We start from the raw sequence: 9507 nt of genomic DNA, 5'->3' as shown, positions 1-9507 counted from the left end.
ACACACACATTCATGTGCACGCACGCACACACACACACACTCTGAGTAGTTATGTAGGAACAGATTAAAAGGATATGTTTAATTTATAAGTGCTACTCTGATTAGAAATGATAGATGTGGAAAGATTGCTAAAGGATAATGTTCATACTCAATTTGCAATAATTACACATGTCTTTCATCAAGACACATATCTAATGTAATCTCCCAAATCCCAAAGTACACATAAAAATAAAGTCCGGTAAATGACATCAGACAGGAAAGGATAAAAATTATACTCCTAGGAAGACTCAGAATACACTGGGGTCTAAATCAGAATGGATAGAAGTAGACCTAGGTATTTTTGAGTATTTTTGTAAGAGCATTATTGCCCCCTTTTTATTTTAAATCAGTGTTAGAGTAGTACAATAAGCAACCACCAAGAATTGTAGACATTTTTTCAATTTTGTTTTACTTCACATACATGCATTGTATATTTAAATATAAATATATACTGGGGGATAAACTTGTTCACAATAAACTGCAGACATTGTGACACCTCTCCTTAAATATTTCAACATATGTCTCTTACAAAAAGGACATTTTCCCACATAATCACATGGCATTATTCTGCCAACAATTCTCTAGTTCCATGTGATACCAACTCTAGAGTCAGATTTCTTCAGGAACAATCATGGTTCATATATTGCATTTGGTTATATCTCCTTAAATCTAGAATAATCCTCTCATCCCAACATTTTTTCCCAGTATATTTATTTTGTGGTGAGACTAGTAATCTTGTAGGGTGTCCCACATACATGGCTTTGTTATCTCTTGGGGTCATTTGGCTCATTCTTCTATTTCCTGTGCTTCTTGGAAACTAAAAGCTAAGTTGAAATTCAGGATTAGTAAACTTTAACTATACCGGATCTGTGGGGTGATTATTTATTCCCATTTTCCTTCTGAACCATTGTAATCCTAAATAGTGCCTTCCACCATCAAGAATGTCCTGGTTTGGACACCTCATCAGCAAATGAAGCATCACATTATGAGGCACAGAATATCAGTCTGCCCTGCCAGTAGGGACACCAAGTCTAATCACTTGGTTAGGTCTCCATCACTTAGCTTTTAAGAAGTAATGATCCCCATTATAAGATTGTAAATTGATTGATTTTATTATATAAGTCATGTCTCCTTTCAATAACCAATCAAACTTTTCTGCCTAATGGGCACAATCCTGAGTAAATGATTCTACCTTAAATTGGACTTCAAGTCACTCCTTTTTATATTAATATGTTATGGAAATATACTTTTTATTAAAAATTTTTTCTATTGTTTGAATTCAACTAGAGGGAAAATGGCAAAAGGTTGAAGATTTAGTTTTCTCCAGCCATTTGCATAAAGTCGTCTGTATTTTAAGAGCCCTAACCAAAGTCAGCTCTCCCAGGTCTCTCTCTTTGGTGCCTGGTTGAGAGAGGGAGGTAAATTTCACATTGTTCTTTCTTTCCAAATTTGGATTGGTGGAAAAAAAAAAAGGTATCAATTTTTTTCTCTCCCAGGGATAGCTTTTGCCTCTTGTTTTTCTCATTTTGTGTCCTGAGAACTTGGCTTGGCAACTGTCAGGTTGTAGCTCCCAGAAATATGGTTGGTGTGGTCAACAGAAATATGGTTGTACTCTTTTTAGAGCTAGAGTCCTACTGACTTTTTCCAGCTCTCAGGGAAACTGTCTCAGTCTCCCTTTTGGTTATCTTTGCCAGTGGCTCTGGCTTTTCGGGAGGGTAGTTTCTTTTGCACACTTTTTGGGGAGGGACCCCTTTTGTGTCAATGGATTGTTAAATACTGCAAGGAATATTTACTCTTTGTCTTGGCTAAAACCTGACAAGATATTTGAAAGATGTTTTGTTGTTGTCATTGTTTTTGTTGTTTTTAAGTAGCTCTGTGGTTAGAATTTCAGAGGTTGGCCTGTCGTGGCCGGCACGACAAATCGATCAGGAATGTGAGGGTAAGAGGATGGTGAAAAGAAATTAAGAGACAAAGAGATGGGGGCAGGAGGAGCACCGAGGAGGATGTCCAACAGTGCTAAGTTTATTCAAAGCATTAAGGTCATATATATAGTGATATTACAATAGGAGAAGCAAAACATCTGTGTCTAGTTAAACAACCACAAGTTCCCATAATAAGTTTCACATTAAACTATAAGCAGACCTCCTGACGCCAAATGGCTGATGCCAGTACAGTTGTTCTGTATTGATACAGCAAACCTGAAAATAATTTATGGGCTGTACTAGGGCAGCAAGGACCAGCCATGAACTTATGACCCCAACCGAATTGTTCTCATTTGTTTAGCAAGCGTGTGGGAAGTCACATAGGCAAGCGCACAACACATAGCACAGACCCTTTCTCAGTGCTACTCAACTTTTCCCATCTTAAACCTTTTGTTGGGTTATTCAGACTTTAAAGGAGGCACAAGTCAGGGCCTGGTTTGGTCCTCGTCTCAAGCTTATTGCAGCCTCCCACATTGGCCAAATCAGAAGCTGATACTCAGAGCCTGATAGGAACTTTTTTTTTTTTAAAGATTTTATTTATTTATTTGATAGACAGAGATCACAAGTAGGCAGAGAAGCAGAGAGAGAGAGAAAGAGAGAGGGGAAGTAGGCTCCCCGCTGAGTAGAGAGCCCAATATGGGGCTCAATCCCAGGACCCTGGGATCATGACCTGAGCCGAAGGCAGAGGCTTTAACCCACTGAGCCACCGAGGTGCCCCTGATAGGAACTTTTTAAAAGACCTTCTCCCCTAAGCTAAAATGAAACTGTGTATCCAGGGAGAAAGCACAACATTCTGAAGCCATTATGGAAGGAGTTTCTAAAACATTCTAAAGAAACACAGCTCTAAATCTAGAACAGGGGAATCTTTTGATTTCTATCCTAGTTGAAGATCTGCTTGATAAAAAGCAGGAAATTGAGGATAAGGTAGTCAGATGGCTGGGTCAGCCTCTTGAAGTGATGCAGGTTGCAACCCAATTCTTCGAGGAGTCAAGAACAACTGTATTTATCTTACAAATTGAGTCATTACAAGAACAGAAATTTGGCTCTAGAAACAAGGCAAAGCCCACCTGTCCTTTTTATTAACACCAGAACCTCCCCTATTTATCTCAAAAATCTTGCAGATATTGTAGAAGATACGGATTTAGGAGGAAAAAACCCCACCATTCTTGAAGAAACTTACATCCTTTTCTTTGCCTTTGGGTTGTAAATGTTCTACCTGTCTCCTCTAGGAACTCAAGAGTCCTCTCTTGAAATGCGAACTTCAGGGAGGTAAATCTGATCAGGAGGGAAAAAAAGACAGTAATTTGGAAATTAGGTGAATAAAAAATCTTAAGTCTTTTCCACAAATATTAGTAAAGTTCTAGCCACCCAAGAGATAAAATCTTTACTTATTCTATCTGCTAGAGACACAATTTGGACCCAGCTGTTCTTTTATAAACTAGTGAATTTTGCATGATCGTATCTGTCTTATGGCTAATGTTTTAAAATGAAAGCTGTAAGATCTCTGCATCTGTCTGTGTGCTTATGTATGTTTATGTATGTATGTTACAGATGTGTGATATTTTTGTACCTCTGGATGGTATTGCTCTAATTTGTAAAGAACTCTATTTAAATGGCTTAAAGACAGACATTTATATTAATCAAGTATACTCTCAAAAATATAGAAACTAACACAGATATTTTTTCAAGTTCATGTGGTGTAGGATAATCTTTGGTATATAAAAGTTTAAGCTGGTTGGTTTAATTAAAACAAATGTCTTTAGAATTAGCAGCATCAATTATAATCTTTTTTATTCTACCTAGGTTTACTAAAAGTCAACTAAACTTACGTTAACTTTGTTATAGAATCTGTCAGTAAGAAAGATAACTTAAAGTGACAGTTAGCTGTTGAATGTCTCATGAAATTTTCGTGAGTAAACATAATTGTTAAGAACAAGTAAATTAAAAGGTCTAAGTGGGACGCCTGGGTGGCTCAGTTGGTTAAGCAGCTGCCTTCGGCTCAGGTCATGATCCCAGCGTCCTGGGATCGAGTCCCACATCGGGCTCCTTGCTCATCAGGGAGCCTGCTTCTCCCTCTGCCTCTGCCTGCCATTCTGTCTGCCTGTGCTTGCTCTCTCTCCCTCTCTCTCTCTGACAAATAAATAAAATTAAAAAATTAAAAAAAAATTAAAAAAAAAAGGTCTAAGTAAGATAAAAGTTTATAAACTCTTCAACAACAATTATGCTTTATGGTATGTCACTTAAAAATAGTTTCCATAATCTTTCTGGTAACTTAAAACTTTAAAGATATAGTGAGATAAATTAAATGATGACTATTCATTGAATATCTAGATCATTCCCAGTTTGTTTTGTGAGATTAAGAGTCACTTACGGTTTGTCTCCCTCCCAATCCCATCTTGTTTCATTTACTCTTCTCCTACCCCCTCAACCCCCCATGTTGCATCTCCTCTCCCTCATATCAGGGAGATCATACGATAGTTGTCTTTCTCCGTTGACTTATTTCGCTAAGCATGATACCCTCTAGTTCCATCCATGTTGTCGCAAATGGCAAGATTTCATTTCTTTTGACGGCTGCATAGTATTCCATTGTGTATATATACCACATCTTCTTGATCCATTCATCTGTTGATGGACATCTAGGTTCTTTCCATAGTTTGGCTATTGTAGACATTGCTGCTATAAACATTCGGGTGCACGTGCCCCTTCGGATCACTACGTTTGTATCTTTAGGGTAAATACCCAGCAGTGCAATTGCTGGGTCATAGGGTAGTTCTATTTTCAACATTTTGAGGTAAGTTTTTAAAGAATGAGTTTCTGTATCAAAAGTACAGTGCTATATATATATATATATATATATATATATGCATTTTTTTCCCTTTTGGGCAATCAACCTGAAAAGCAAAGAGTTTGTATTTTATCAAAATAACGTAATGTTTCGTCACCTATTTTTTATTTTATTTATTTATTTATTTATTTATTTTTTAAAGATTTTATTTATTTATCTGACAGAGAGAAATCACAAGTAGGCAGAGAGGCAGGCAGAGAGAGAGGAGGAAGCAGGCTCCCCGCCGAGCAGAGAGCCCGACGCGGGGCTTGATCCCAGGACCCCGGGATCATGACCTGAGCTGCAGGCAGACGCTTAACCAACTGAGCCACCCAGGTGCCCCGCTTCACTTGTTTTTATCAGATCGTTGATTACATAAGAAAACCCAGTGTTCTTGGGGTGCCTGGGTGGCTCAGTCATGATTGAGCTCAGGTCATGATACCAGGGTCCTGGGATCCAGCTCCATGTTGGGCTCCCTGGGCAGCAGGGAAGTCTGCTTCTCCCTCTCCTTCTGCCCCTGCTCCTGTGCTCTCTCTCTGGGTCACTCTCTCTCTCAATAAAATAAAATAAAATAAAAAAGAAGAAAAAAGAAAAGAAAGTCCATTTTTCTCAATATTAAAAAAGCTAAGTTTTGTTCACAACTATGTAACCTTCTGTATTGGTCTTTAAATTCTTCTGTGGTTAAATCGACAATTTAGTGTTTGATAACCATTTGAGATCCTGTTTAGTCAGATGTTCACATCTTTTGACATTTTGACAGTTTCCCCAAATCAAATTGCAAATGCAGCCTTTTTGACCTTAGAGTAACTTTGAGATGTCCCAGAGGATTGTTAGAAGCTCTCTCATCTTGTTAAAGAGAGATGTTAAACTAATTAGGGTTATCTGGTCTGTTAAATTATGTGGGAAGCACTGTCAAATAAGTGATGATAAACCTTCTTAGGTTATATGTATATGAATGTCTGTTACTAATATCTGTATTCCAGAAATTGTTTAAAGTTGTTAGAAATTTGTCAGTATCCTCATATTGTCCAACTATTAGCCTAAATTATTGGTGCAACAGAAATAACTACATTTCCTTATCAGATGAACTCTCTTCAGATCTATTACCATGGCTGTTTGGTTAAGTCTTTTTGTCATTTACAGACAATTACTGCTTTACTCTGATGTTTTTGCAAAGGTGCTTCATCTTCAGAAAGATTCATAGAAAGAAGTCTAAGTACTTTCGAATATAGGTTTCTGATTACTTTAAGATCATAAAACTGAACTGGGAAAGAATTTCCAGAACTAAAGGAAAAACTGGATTCAAGTGGAACGAAAATTAATAACATGGAATTGAATGAATTGATGAAGATGATTGTAATTTTTTTACAACTGTTTCTTTGAAACACTGCTGCTTCCTTAGTTTTGTTTTCTTCCAGATTTAAGGAAAGCTTTTTCTCTTTCCTCTTAAGCTATCTATGACTTATAGTAATTTCGTAAAGTATACCTTTGTAAACAGAAATGAAACATTTACTTTTTCTTCCTATCTGATCCCTACTGAATTCAGAAATTTTTTGAGTATTCTTATTTTCATGGCAATATAGTTATTTGCATAAGTTCAATAGAATCTGTTCTCCTTATAGCAGGACACAATTGTAAACATTGGTTATATTACCAAAGCTTTGACTGGAATATCATGTTTGAGAATATGTATATAGTCAAATAAAACTAGACATGGCTCCCTGCTCAGCAGGGAATCTGCTTGTCCCTCTCTCTTTCCCTCTGCCCCTCCCTCCCCCAACTTGTTCTCTCTCTCTCTCTCCTTTCAAATAAATAAATAAAATCTTAAAAAAAAAAAAGAAAGAAAAACAAATATGACCAGACAGTTTGAAGGAGCTAAGTTTGACTTCATGCAACCAATAAAAGCCCCTTGGATAAACTAGCCCAAAACCTTGCTTCAGGATTCCCTGTAAACTTACCAAGTGGGTAATGGAGGCTTCCTGGCAGCTCCTCAGAAACCCTCAGGTTACCTTCAAACGGGAGAATTCATGCAGATCTGTAGGTATGTCAGGTGAAGTCTGATGGTGAGTTCTTGGCTTGGTTTCTTAGTATGGAGAGGCTTTTAACAGTCCAGTCTAAGAGTCCTTATGAAAAGTTTCAGCAAAAAGATTTAAAAATAGCCTATCTGGTTGATCACTATGCTTGCTGCTCTTATGTGAATAATCAGGCCAAATCTAATGAGACTAGACTTATTTTGCAAACAAATTAGTCTTACTGTGATGATCTTTGATAGAGATGAGGGTGATCGTAGAGGAAAAAATTTTGTTTTTAGGATATTATACACAAATGTGTAGACATCAGATTCTAGTCCTGTTTATTGTCCTGAGGGCTTTGTTATATACCTATAAGCTGAAATGGATCTTGAATTCTAGTGCCTACAACTGTCCATACTAAAGTTTCCAATTTTCTCTCATCCCTCTGATTTGGAATCACTGAAAAGAAAGACTGCCTTAACCCTTTCTTGGAAGAAACTATACCAGGTCCTCCTCGCTACCATACGTAAGTCAAACTTCAGGAATTTGAATCTTGGATCCATATCTCCCAGTTAAAAAGACTTAAGACTCTTGGAATTGCACATCTGCTAGAGATCTAAAATTAAAACTGACTAGGGAGGTTACTCCTCAGAAGCAGATGGCATCTTGAGTGGACAGCTCTTCCAAGTTCACAGATGAAGATCTTCATCTCCAGCATCTTTTTGCTTTTTTGCTATTTGTTTTTTCTGTTAATGTACAGGAGGGTAGTGCTTCTTAATTCTGGCAACTCTCACTGAATGTACCATTAAGGCCATAGCTGCACCGTAAAAGTCCCTTGACTTTCCTGCGAAGGTGGTTTTAGATAATAGAATTGCTTTAGATTACTTACTGACTGAACAAAGAAGAGTCTGTGCCATAGCAAATAACTCCTGCTGTACCTGAATCGATACTTCTGGTATCAAATTTGTTTGATACCAACTGACATGGTTCATGGGTGACCTGGCTAATGAGTATATTTAAGTTTCTTAGTGTTACCCTCCTAATAATAGTCTCCCTTGTGTGGTCTCACTGCCCTTGGAGAAACAAACAAGATGAACAATGAGAGGAACACAAAGACAATTCTTCCATGGATCTGATGTCATTCCCTATGAGTTCCATAACGAGACAAGAGCAACTTAGTATTGATGGTGACTGAGAATCACACTAATACCAGGCGTTTGGTCAATCTTTTGAGTATCAGAGGATGACCAAAATGGGGGAACTGTTAAATTAATTAAACAAGGAGGCCTTTAAACTGATGTGGCTTTAATGCTGTGGCAGCCTGTATAATCCGTATAACCCAAAATCTAAGCCCATACATACCTCATGGTTATGAAGTCAAAACACTCAGGGCGGACGGTCACTAATAGCCAATCAATAGTTTCCTGACTTTGTTTCTGCCTTTTCTCTATAAAAGTCTCTCTCTCTGTGCTCCTGTTGGTGGAGTACTCCTGAACACTTCTGATTTGGTGCTGCTTGATTCAAATCAATTTTTTCCTCAAATACTATAAGATAATGATATTCGTTCTGTACACAGTGAATGAGGCTAATGTAGTCAGGGATGGCCACTTGGAAGCCTGGGCCCTACCTGGTTCTCCTGAGGGCAGAAGGAGCCATGTGTCAGCCTCCTGTAATGCATTCAAGGTACATCAGGGCCAGCTCTGCACCCTAGGAAGCCTAGAAGAAAGTATATTCTGATGTTATGATGAGCTCGTCTTTCTTTTCAAAAAATGCAATGTGTGTGTGTGTGTGTGTGTGTGTGTGTGTGTGTGTGTGTAACCTATTCCTTATGTTGATTATGTAGGAACTTGTAATTGTGAAACCACTCCTTAGTGGAAATACAAATGTTTTTCTTGACCACTTTCTGATTCTACCTGTTCTCCATAAAATATGCTCAACCCTATTCCAAAAGTTTGATTTATTTGATTTTTCTTACCTGGAGTAATTCACTCAGCAGTTATTAACTGATAAGCAATGGGGATAGAGAAATGGTAAAGGCAGTTTCTGAGTCTAAAGTGTTTACAGTTTAGTGGAGGGAAACCCAGGAATGGTCAGAGAAAGCAAGAAGCGCTTAATGGTCCTTGATCCAAAGTTCTATGGCCTTTGACTTGGGGCAAGTGGGAAGACTTCCCAGAAGCAGTGACATTTGAGGTGTAGCTTGGAGGAGGAGTGAAGGCTTGACATTTCAGTCAGGAAATACAGCATTGGATAAGAGACAGAAACCTGTGGTTGTAAGAAACAGGTGAGCTTGTTACTGTGCCTGGAATACCAGTTTCAGGCAGCACCGAGAAGAGTGACAGAGGATGAGGGTGGAAATGATGGTACGGTTAGTTTTGGGGAACTTTGCCTGCTGCACAGAAAGGCTAGGACCTTTTATGAAGGAGATTGACATCTGCAGTTTTTTAAAACATGGCTCTGGCTTCCCTGTGGAGAATGGTTGGATGGGGAGGTCATGAGGAGATTGTTGCAATCTTGAAAACAGAAGTGATGAGGGCTTGACCTGGGGTCAGGTTGGTGGGGGTGGATGAAAGAATGCAGTGGTCATAGAATCCATAGCAATGGCCGCTAGAGTACAAGACAAGTCAGTCTGGGCAATGGAGTGAGTGATGAA

This window comes from Lutra lutra, chromosome 5, assembly GCF_902655055.1.
Source record: "Lutra lutra chromosome 5, mLutLut1.2, whole genome shotgun sequence".
NCBI lineage: Eukaryota > Metazoa > Chordata > Mammalia > Carnivora > Mustelidae > Lutra > Lutra lutra.
This window is presented reverse-complemented; position numbering follows the sequence as displayed.